This window comes from Epinephelus moara, chromosome 24 (assembly GCF_006386435.1).
Source record: "Epinephelus moara isolate mb chromosome 24, YSFRI_EMoa_1.0, whole genome shotgun sequence".
In the NCBI taxonomy this organism is placed as follows: Eukaryota; Metazoa; Chordata; class Actinopteri; order Perciformes; family Serranidae; genus Epinephelus; species Epinephelus moara.
Genome location: NC_065529.1, coordinates 40,978,608 through 40,988,902, shown reverse-complemented (window position 1 = coordinate 40,988,902; position 10,295 = coordinate 40,978,608).

The following is a 10,295-nucleotide window of genomic DNA, read 5'->3' as shown; positions in this document are numbered from 1 at the left end:
TAATCCATTAACAGTAAGCCATTGCTTTAAAGGTAAGCCTTACTGTTTGACGATTATATAGAAGATCTTGTTAAACACAGCCTGTTCCTTGGAGAAGCTTTATTAGTTGTGTCTTCAACTGGAAAACTGTGACCTGTTAAAATGTACAGCATGAGCCTTTATCCTAAAACATTTCCTTACTCATTTTGTTCCTGCAAGTCCAGCATTAGTGCACTGATGGGTGAATTAACAAAAGAACAGTGTGGCCGCTACACCTGCATAAATTAGACAAAAGAAACCGTGTAACTCTCAAAGTACCAGCAAAGGGTACATCACACCCCTAACTGCGCTGCCAGCAAAATAGCATTCCTGTGCCATTTGCACATATTTAAATTACCGGTAGGTAACATGCATATATTTAACACAAAATTGGTTCCTTTCTCTGCCTCTCTGCAAAAACAGTCCACTTCACAAAGATCAGCACTAACAGCCTCACACAGTTACAGAGAAATTCTGAGCATCTTCAGAGTTGGTGTTAACTAAAACTTGTTCATAAGGGGTTTAGCATTTATATTCATTAGATTTTTCAATGATCACCTCAGCAGGTATTGTAGCCAGGCGTGTTTGTGAAGTTTGGAGGAAAGCCTCTGCAGCTCGTCAGTCAGGACCTGTAGCTTGTTGTCTCAAATTTCAGTTCTCTTTTCCTCTCTGCTACAGATGTCAATGGTTATCTGTTAATCACTTAAGTGCCAAGAATATTTTCTGACCAGGTACGCCTGTCGATCTGTACGTTAATTTTGCTACATTTCAGTTTACCGCACTGCATAACTGGGTCTAATGGAAGCTTGTTAGCGACACCCGTTCCTTTAGCGATACTGCTAGTAACAGTATCCTGACCCAAAAGCTTTGTTGTCGAAATATTGTGCCCGCCCACAGGTCACTGGGTGAGTAAGCTGCTCAATTCTGAGCCACAAACCCCCTTTGGCATTGTTAACTTTGTTAGCACTGTTAACAAAATCAGCATGGTGAGTGGTGCTAACACAGTTAACAGCGTCAAAGTTGCTTACTCACCATGTCTACCTGTGGGGAGACCACACGGTGGCCACCATGTTTCCGCTGATAACTGCAAATGAGCAATTTTGCTAATTAGCTTCCACAAAAGCGCAGTCTGGTGCGCAGTGCAGAGTGGCCCAGGTCTCTTGTTTTTAAAAATGAACCAGTTAGTTTGACTGTTAATGGGTGTTGGACTTTAAAGAGCAAAATTAACTGTAACTGACATGCCTACCAGCTGCCATCAACACTGCCCTGTGTGCTTGGTGCAATGGCAACATCTATGCTTTGCCATAAGGATAATTAGCCTGGAAATCTAGACCCAAATCTAGAAAGATTTAGGGTCTGGCCATGAGTAATGAAAATGGCCCNTGTAATGTTTACTGACTGATTCCGGACTTTGTCGGTGCAGCACTGTCGTCATCTGTTTAGCTCGCCTCTGGCCCACCTATATTAGATACACCGATGTGATTGGTGCAGCTCGGTTTCATGGGTATAGGTAATGAGCATCATTACTGATTGCCAGAGTGACTCGCTGAGCAAATTCAAACTGTGCTCTCGCAAGAACTCTGGATTTCCAGGGTAAAGGATAATAGCAATCAGCCACAAAAAGGGGCAAACTGCACTCAGCTGCAAAACTTGATGGGAGTGTTTGTGCTGTAATAGAATTAGAGCAACATCTTTTGTAAGTCGTACTTTTAGATGCAGCAGATAGGGGTTGCAAGTGATGCTCAATGCATGGTGCCATCAGTAGCAGTGAATTCACCTGTAAGCTTTCGTGTAGGGTCAAAATGCCAGAACAGATCACCAGCGTGCTTCAAAATTACATTTTTATTGATTGATTTGCATTTTCATTTATGTATTTCATGGCCTCAATATTTTGGATAGTAAAACAGAGGCGCCTTGAGACTCAAACCACAATGGAGAGAAGACAATTAATTCAGAATGTGTATTGAATTTCCCAGATGGGATTTGCTTCAACAAGTAAATGCAATTAGACCAAGGTTGTTGCAGGGGGACTGCAAATTAGACCTGTGAGGACGAGGGTAGCGTGAAATTTCTGAGAAAGTAGTGTTGTCATGGAAGGTAATGGTGTATTTCCAGGAAGATAACATATTCACGATGCAAATTTAATACATTAACAAGTTTACACGCATGTATTAAAAATGACACATGGATAAAACTGAACATACACACCTGCACCTCATAACAACCAGGCAGATGGCAATAACATCTAACTCACTTCATCACAGGTAATCTAATAATTCTACTCGTTCCTCGAGGCGTCCTCTCAAGTCAGATGAGTCTGCAGCTTCACCAGTGATGTTTACTTTGTGCCACAGAGAAGACAGCAGCTCTTTCATCAGAGTCAGCATGTATCACTTTAAAAACACTAAAAGCTGAAGTGGCTTCGATTGTTTCCTGCAAACACAATTCAACTTTACATCTAACTATGATAATGCAGTCTAGTGTTTCTACAGTTTAACATATAATGCTTAATAAATATTTGCTGTATCATGAACGGTTTGATGTAAAAATATCAGTCATGCAGTTTTTTCACAGAGAATGATGCAACTGATCTCCAGAGAATTCTTCTGCTTCTCCTACTGAGAGGAGAGTCTCTTACTGTATAAAACAGAGCACAATTAATTGTTTTAGCCTGGTCGAATTTCTGCCTGTCCGCCCATTACTGATGCTGCAATACAGATCCATCTCCCATCAACTTTTTTTTGGTGACTGGCAAGATGTCAGCGTATTTTATGCATGTATAAAGAGAAATGGATGCAATGTTGGAACTGGGGCCCTGTTCATTCCTCCAAAGCTCATGAAGCCAAAAAAGTTTAGCTGCCGCATATGAAATTACCGGAATGATTGGCACTGCTTCCGCACTGTGTGGCCAATACAGCAGGTGCACTAGAGCTTCCACCAACTACGTCTGGTTTAGCCCTCTGCTTACTTGAAGGGTGATCAAAGGATTCGACTGGACTTCTAGACTTTCCCAGTGTTACTGGACTGAATGGATCAAATTCTTATATTGAAATGAGTCATTTGCGGTGGAGGTCGACCAATAGTGGATATTCAATGGCCAAGCTTGGAGCAGGAAAAAGCTGATAGCTGATTAATCGGCCATTAACACCTTTATTCCCCAACTGCACTTGAACAGTGTGAGAACAGCAATAAAATTGTAAAAATAGAGCAAAGAATCAAATCAATCACAGAGCAGCCTCGACAGACAACTATTGTGTGAAGAAACTGACTGAAAACAGGTCTGTTATGACATGAACGCCACTAAACAGCCTTGCAGTAAAATCAGCTGTTCTACCAAACAAGTTCAACACACATTTCTAGTGGCTTGCTTCTTAATTCTAGCGAAATTATACTGACCATGCCATGCTTGCTAGCAAAACAGAGAAAGCACATAATGCTATTCTATAACAAGCAACCTTATTATGCCCCTAATAAGGAAGTAAAGCTGTTCTACATTAATTAACTTTCATTTAAATCATACAAATCATCTAAAGCACACATTACCTTGTATTTGCATGTGGAATAATCTGTGCAAAAGCCTTGCGGCCATACTCACGTGACAAGTGGAGGTTACAGCTATTGGCCACTATGGGACCCCTGTTCCACCATTATGCAAAATAAAGTCCTACCGACGGCGATGAATCCATTGACCTCTAGTCTGCAGGGGTTGTGACACTCAAAAAATATCCACTGATTTACTGACATCTCTTTCACCATGCAAGTCAATATGGAAAAAGCCTTTTTAGGTTGCACATGACGGATGAAATTCCCCTTTTTGGCGACAACGGTAACTAGCTTCAAAGCCTGGCATACTTCCAGGTAGCCTGGTGCATCTACAGTAAATCTGATATAAGTGACACTATTTTTTTTGTTATTTGTTTGGTAACACTTTAAGCATTTATAAGCAGCATTTAAACATTTGATAAACACACTATACTGTAGCTGTAAGAAGAAGCTTATAGTCAGGTTGGTGTATAAAGAGACAATGAATGACAATACAGTAAAACACAGTTGTAATAATTTTCAAAAATGTCTTGAGAGAACAAGTTATTGTTGACAAAAACTGTACATTATTAAATGCTTTAATGTCCTTACATCTGCTTACAACTACATTATACAGGGTTTTCCCTTGGTTTTTTCGAGACCAAGGTGGCAAAGGCATGTGGCGGGGGGCATCTTGACAGCTGTACTTTTAGATACGGTCCCCCCCTCTATTAAATATGAAACGAGGCCCCCACATGCTCGAGCTTTACACTGCTGACTTGTATAATCAGAACACACATGTCCTGTGATTTTCAGCCTTCTATGATTATATTTACCCTTTACAGCAGGCACATCCTGACAGCTGAGAATATTACTGTCAGGTATTGTCCACCCTCTATTAAATATGAAAGGAGGCTGAAAATAACAGGACATGCTACATCTCAGAGGCAACGTCTTTCCACATACAGGCTTCCTTCGCCTTTCAAACGGGGCAGAGCTCCGTGGGAAACAGTAGGAGAGACACAGCCCGAGGGGGAACCGGGATCTGACACAACACCGGAGGGAGAAGCAGGTCCGTGGAGCTGTGCGCCGGACGAAAAAACAAGTGCGTCACACCGAATGTGCACCGCTACAGCATCGCTTTGGGTTGTGAGTGTGCATGATGCCCATCCACATTGAAAGTAATGGGTTTGTGTGCGCAAAAGACGCTACATCTGAACGCCCCCATGCACACACATGCCCAAAATCACCCAGGCAGCCCGCCTTTGTCTTAGATAGGCAGGGAAAACCTGTTATAGTACTGCCACTATGGCCTCCAGTTTCACTTTTTCAACTCTACGTCTCTCCCAAGACCATCACTGCTGCCACTTCACACCGGACATTACAACATGGATGCAAAGAACTTTCCTAACACTCAACTGCAGCAAGTCCGACATCTTCATCAATGGCCCAGACTCCCTTACCCGCCCCACCTAGGACTTCACACTCAATATTGATGGCTCCATTGTCACCCCCTCCTAAGTGCTGCAGAAACACTCATGCACTTGTAACATCCAGGCTTGACTACCACAACAGCATCCTCTGTGGTACCACAAACAATCTGTACTTTCCATTACCCATACTACCACACTATATAGTATCCCAGAAAAAGATTTTCTATGTCCCAGTACATAGTATGTCAAATGCAGTATGCCAAAATTTCCTGAATGAAATAAGGGACATGACGGCAGACGTGCAGTATATACAGTTGTGTGATTCATTTGCTCAGGTCCTGTAGCCATCATAGAGCTGGCAAAGTGACTAATGCTTGAACTATTATTAGTCATTCAGTTGTAGAAGAGGGTCCTTTTTTTCATTGTTTTATTTTTACCTCACAGCTGCAAGGAACAGAGCAACAGGAAGCTTTTCTTGGAAAAAGGAGCATATTCAACACGATAACACGTTTTCCTCTGCCCTGTTTCTGTCAGTTGATTAACTGCTAAGCAGCTCAGATGAAATGGACTTAGGAATACTTAAAATGGAGATGCCTCACATTGAAATGCAACTAGAGCACTGCCACTGGCGGATATAATGGCCACTCTGTTGCTGTGGGTAGTCATGCAGATGTCCAATCCCCAAATGTGATCCCAAAAGTCTCTTGACAGCGAATTTGTCAGTGTAAAAAGCCCTGAAAACGTGTTTGTATGGGGGTAGTAGACCTTTTAGTCTGCTGGCTGGGTTTGTTGTCAAGACATATTAGAGCTGCATGCACATTGTTTAGCTATGATAAATTCGACTTATACAGCTTATCTTTTCTCCTTTAATTGCTTTGTTTAATGCCTGATTCAATATAATTCAAATGCAGAGGTGAAAAGAAGTTAATTCTTTTTTTGTGATAATCTGTGGGTAAAGTATTGTCACATCCATTTCAAGACAAACAAAGCTAAGGCAAGGAAACAGGCCTTAAGCTGATTGAATTGCTGACAGTTGCTGCTTGATTCAGACAGTTCAGTGCAAACTCCCATCAGATCAGAAAACTTTCTGTTGCTGCTGTGATGTAGTATGGTAGCTAAAATGATATCTTTAAGTTACCCTTGATAGTATTGTTGTGAATATGAATAATAAGGAAGAATGTACTAGTTCTATATTTACTGGATCCAGTATGCACAGAAAGTGTCCGATGTCACGTGATGAAGTGCATCAGTCAGACACTTGCTTGGTGTTAGGGCATGGAGTTTGACCTAGCCCACTGTGAACCTCAGCGCTGGGGTTTGGGCCAACTGAAGTTGAGTTGCTATAGCAGCTGTGAAGGTCCGGCTCTCTATCTGCTCTCTTCACTGGTGAATAGTCTCCTAGCGGCGGAGAGAGAGGTGGAGGGACGGCGGAGTATGCTAGCTCACTAATTCCTGTCTCACTTGTGGTCTGATAAAGAGAGAGAAAGCACGGGTGAGGCAAGGGGCTGGGTGCAGCTCTACAGTAGAATACGATTTTACTCATTTTAAAAACTAAAAATCAAAGAGAGAAAAAAATTAATTCAGTTGTACATGTTCATTTTAGATAGTAAGTAAGTAGAGTATATTTAATATAGCCGCACCTTTCTCAGTGCAAGGTCACAAATGCATCACTGGAATATATAAAATAAGACCATAAAACAGCTATTAGTTTATTTACCGCTGCTAAAATAGAAGTCAGAAAGACTGACTGACATGTGATGTGCAGTTTTTGGAAATATGCCTCATGGAATTTAGTCTCTGAAGTGTAAGATTTAACTTTTTCCCATGGTCTAGTGTAGGGATACACGGAAACATCGGTACTGCATCGGTATTGGCCGATGTTGGCTTTAACATGAAGTATTAGAATCTGCCAATATGCTTTTTCTTAATTTGCACAATGAATGAATATTATATAGGTCTACAATTTAGAGTTTTCTATTTAATGTCTCCATCCGCTGGTGGGCTATCACGATAAGAGTATGCATGCATGATATGATATTAATTCCATAATAGAAGATGATGAAGAGATGTGATGTTCACTAAAATTAGGTGGGGAAAAAAGTGTATATATTGATATCAGTATTGGTTATCGGTTAAAAAAGTTGTTATTTATCGGCAATCAGATACTGGCAAGAAATCCAACATTGTGCATCTCTAGTCTCATGCAAAAAAGTAAACATAAGTTAGGTAAAAGCGTAGTATCTGACCACAAAGCTTGTAGAATCGCAATACATATCAAGTGTTGTGATAGTATTGAATAGGGAGATAAGCATAATATCCAAGCCCTACAAACTACCAACTACAGGATAAGTAAGAGGAGAGAAAGTTGAACTTACAGTTTTGTTTCAGTCCTGTGAAGACAGCCTGACTCAGAGAAACCTGTAGGCAGCAGCAGAGGCTCGAATCTTCACCAGAACCTCCCAAAAGCCTTTCTGGTCACCAGTGTCCTTTCTGACCTTGTAACATCTCAACTGTCCAACACGTCCATGTAGGAATTGTGAGTTTCCTCCTCCATCGCTTGGCTTGTGCCTATTACACCGTTACTCCGTGGGCCTACTGGTTTACCTGCCCGGCCTGTTCTAGTTCCGATAATGACCAATAAAAAGGAAGAGTTCAAATTAAAGGCGCATTCTGTGTTTTTATTTTAGTTCACTCTAAACATTTACCTCTAAATCTCTAATCTTGCTTATTCAAAACTAAATTTTTCAGTTTCAGTGCCTCACATAGGGTAAGATGGGGTGAGATGCCTCCACCCTCTCAACTCTGGCATTAAATCAATTTCATTTCATTTGTTTTATTCATAAGGGCAACAAACTTTAATCAGCATTTCTGTAAATGCGCCAGTGTTTACCAGCTGGGTAATTTTCAACCGCAGTCCTTTGGCACGATGTTTTGACACCAATAAAATGATAAAATTCTAAGGACAAACTCACAAGACAAAGACAGCATACAGACAACATTATCTACAGCAAACATAATTTCATTGTTTCACCCTGCATTCATGTGGTGTCGGAATAATCAGGAAAAAAATGCTTTCAACTAAGAAAATTTGCATGAATGTCCCCTGAAGTCAGAACAACACAGAAAGTTTGTTGAGGTTCTGGTACACGACTTGCCAAGTTGATGACATACTGTGTGCAGAAACATGGCGAACCGAAGTAAATGTTCAGTTTTGCTGTTTTTTGAAATATGGTATGAGGTTGGTTGCTGTCCACATAGAGTGACCTCGATTCGTTTGATAAGTTATTCTTTAGCATTAATCCAGTGAAGCAATATTTTAGAAGTAGTCAAGGACAAAATTACTTTGTAATATAAAGCTTCAAACTGTTGTCAATGTGTTGTTTAAATGCTCTCTCAATAAAATACAACACTTCTTTGTAGCGCCCATGTTGTCTCCACATTACATCATTCGATCTTGCAACTGTTGAAAAAACAACTTCCCAACTTGGGAAATTGGACCATCTGAGGAGCACGAATGTAGCATTAGCGCTATCTTTGAATATTCCTATGTAGGGTTTATTGTCTGTTTTTGGCCTGTACCCAAATTACTTTGACTTTGCTTTCGGTATCTTCCTCAGAGTGCCAATCCATTGTGCTTCCATGCACGACTGATTGTGGTGGGTGTTAAAACTATATGTGTCATTAAAATTGATTTCCATTGACTTTCACCTGGGACACAGCTGACAATACAGCACCAGCATTGTGAGTCTGTTGCAGTAAACGTTATGAATCTAATTTAACTACTGGGGCTTAAATTTACAGGAGTTTTATGGATCTGGCCCACCATGTTGTGGTATCACTGCCTGCATAGCAATTGTATTATTCTAGGTGTAGGCCTTGTTCTGACTCTGGCTTTGTTTATTTGTTTGTTACATTAACAAGACTAGGGAAATTATCCACTTGGCTTAATCTGGCACAATTATTCCAGCCATTAAAGAACAGGATGCATTGTGTCTTAGGGAATAGTAAACAAGGATGTCCTAATCCAAAGCGGGCCAAGCTTGGAGCTTCAGGACTAAGAAAAAGGACTATGAAAGCAACATCACCCTACTAATTTACCAGAGAATCTCTTTACCGAGGTTTCAAAAATACTGTGTCCAGAGCTTGGAAGCCTGAAAATTCCTTGTTTTCCTTCAGTTTGTTCTCTCCCAACCTTGAAAGCCTGGGGAAAACAATTTTATATCAAGTGTCCACAACAGGAACAGACACAGTATTGCTTTTTCAACAGCTGCTTGCACAAATTGATTTTCTAGTCTTCGCAGCAATGGCACGTAACTGAAGTGTTAAAAGCAGTCTAAATGTAACATGAGGGGGGAACAAGCCGGTGCTTGAGGGTTTAGTGACCTTGTCAGAGGAGACGCGCCATCAATCCGCATTTACTCTACTGATGTGTCCTCAGGTTGTCATGTGGGTTAAAGAACAATCAGGGGAGCAAGACTTTGCTAAATGATTTAACACTAAAACTTGAAAACAGTGGGTTACATTGTAGTCAAATAATAAAGAGACAGAATTTTTATCTTATCTAATTCTAATCTTATCTTCTTAGTCGCCAAGAAATGGAGAGTAGGTTTTAAACAGAGTGTGACAGTTCATAGATAGTGCTAGGAAACATCCAGTAAAGGTAAAAAGAAATACCTAAAAATAACCTCTGAGAAGATATAAAGTTTGATATCACTGTCCTTTTAACAGCAATCCCATGAATTGAGCATAGCGTTAGTTCAGGCAGGACATGACTCGGGACTCAGCTCACATCCCAGCTACATCAGCTGATCTCAAACAGCCCAATCAACTGATGGAGCAGCTGATTGATCGAAGGGAGTCAGCTGATAGATCACATGATTCCTTTCTATGCAACCAATTGGTGAATCTCATTCAGGGCGCCCTATTCAAACTGCTCTGGCCTGCCTACAGTTGATGCCTCTTCTGCAAGCCGCTTTGCAACCCGCCTCCACCCCAGCTCCTCCTTTTCATGTTGTGTCTGACTTATCAATGTCATTTCTGTTTGTCATTGATGCTGCTCTGTTCTGTTCCTGGGGGATGTTTGCTGCTGCTTTCCCTGCCTTAGACTTTCCATGTAGGCACATGGAAGGGCAGGAAAGTTTGCTCTCTCCACCTTGGGCTTTCCACATAGGCACGCAGAAGGGCGGAGAGGTGTGCTCTCTCCACTTTAGGCTTTCCATGTAGTCATGTGGAAGGGCGGAGAGTTGTGCTCTCTCTCTCTGCCTCAGGCTTTCCTGGTTTACACGTGGAAGGGCAAAGAGGTGTGCTCTCTCCACCATAGGC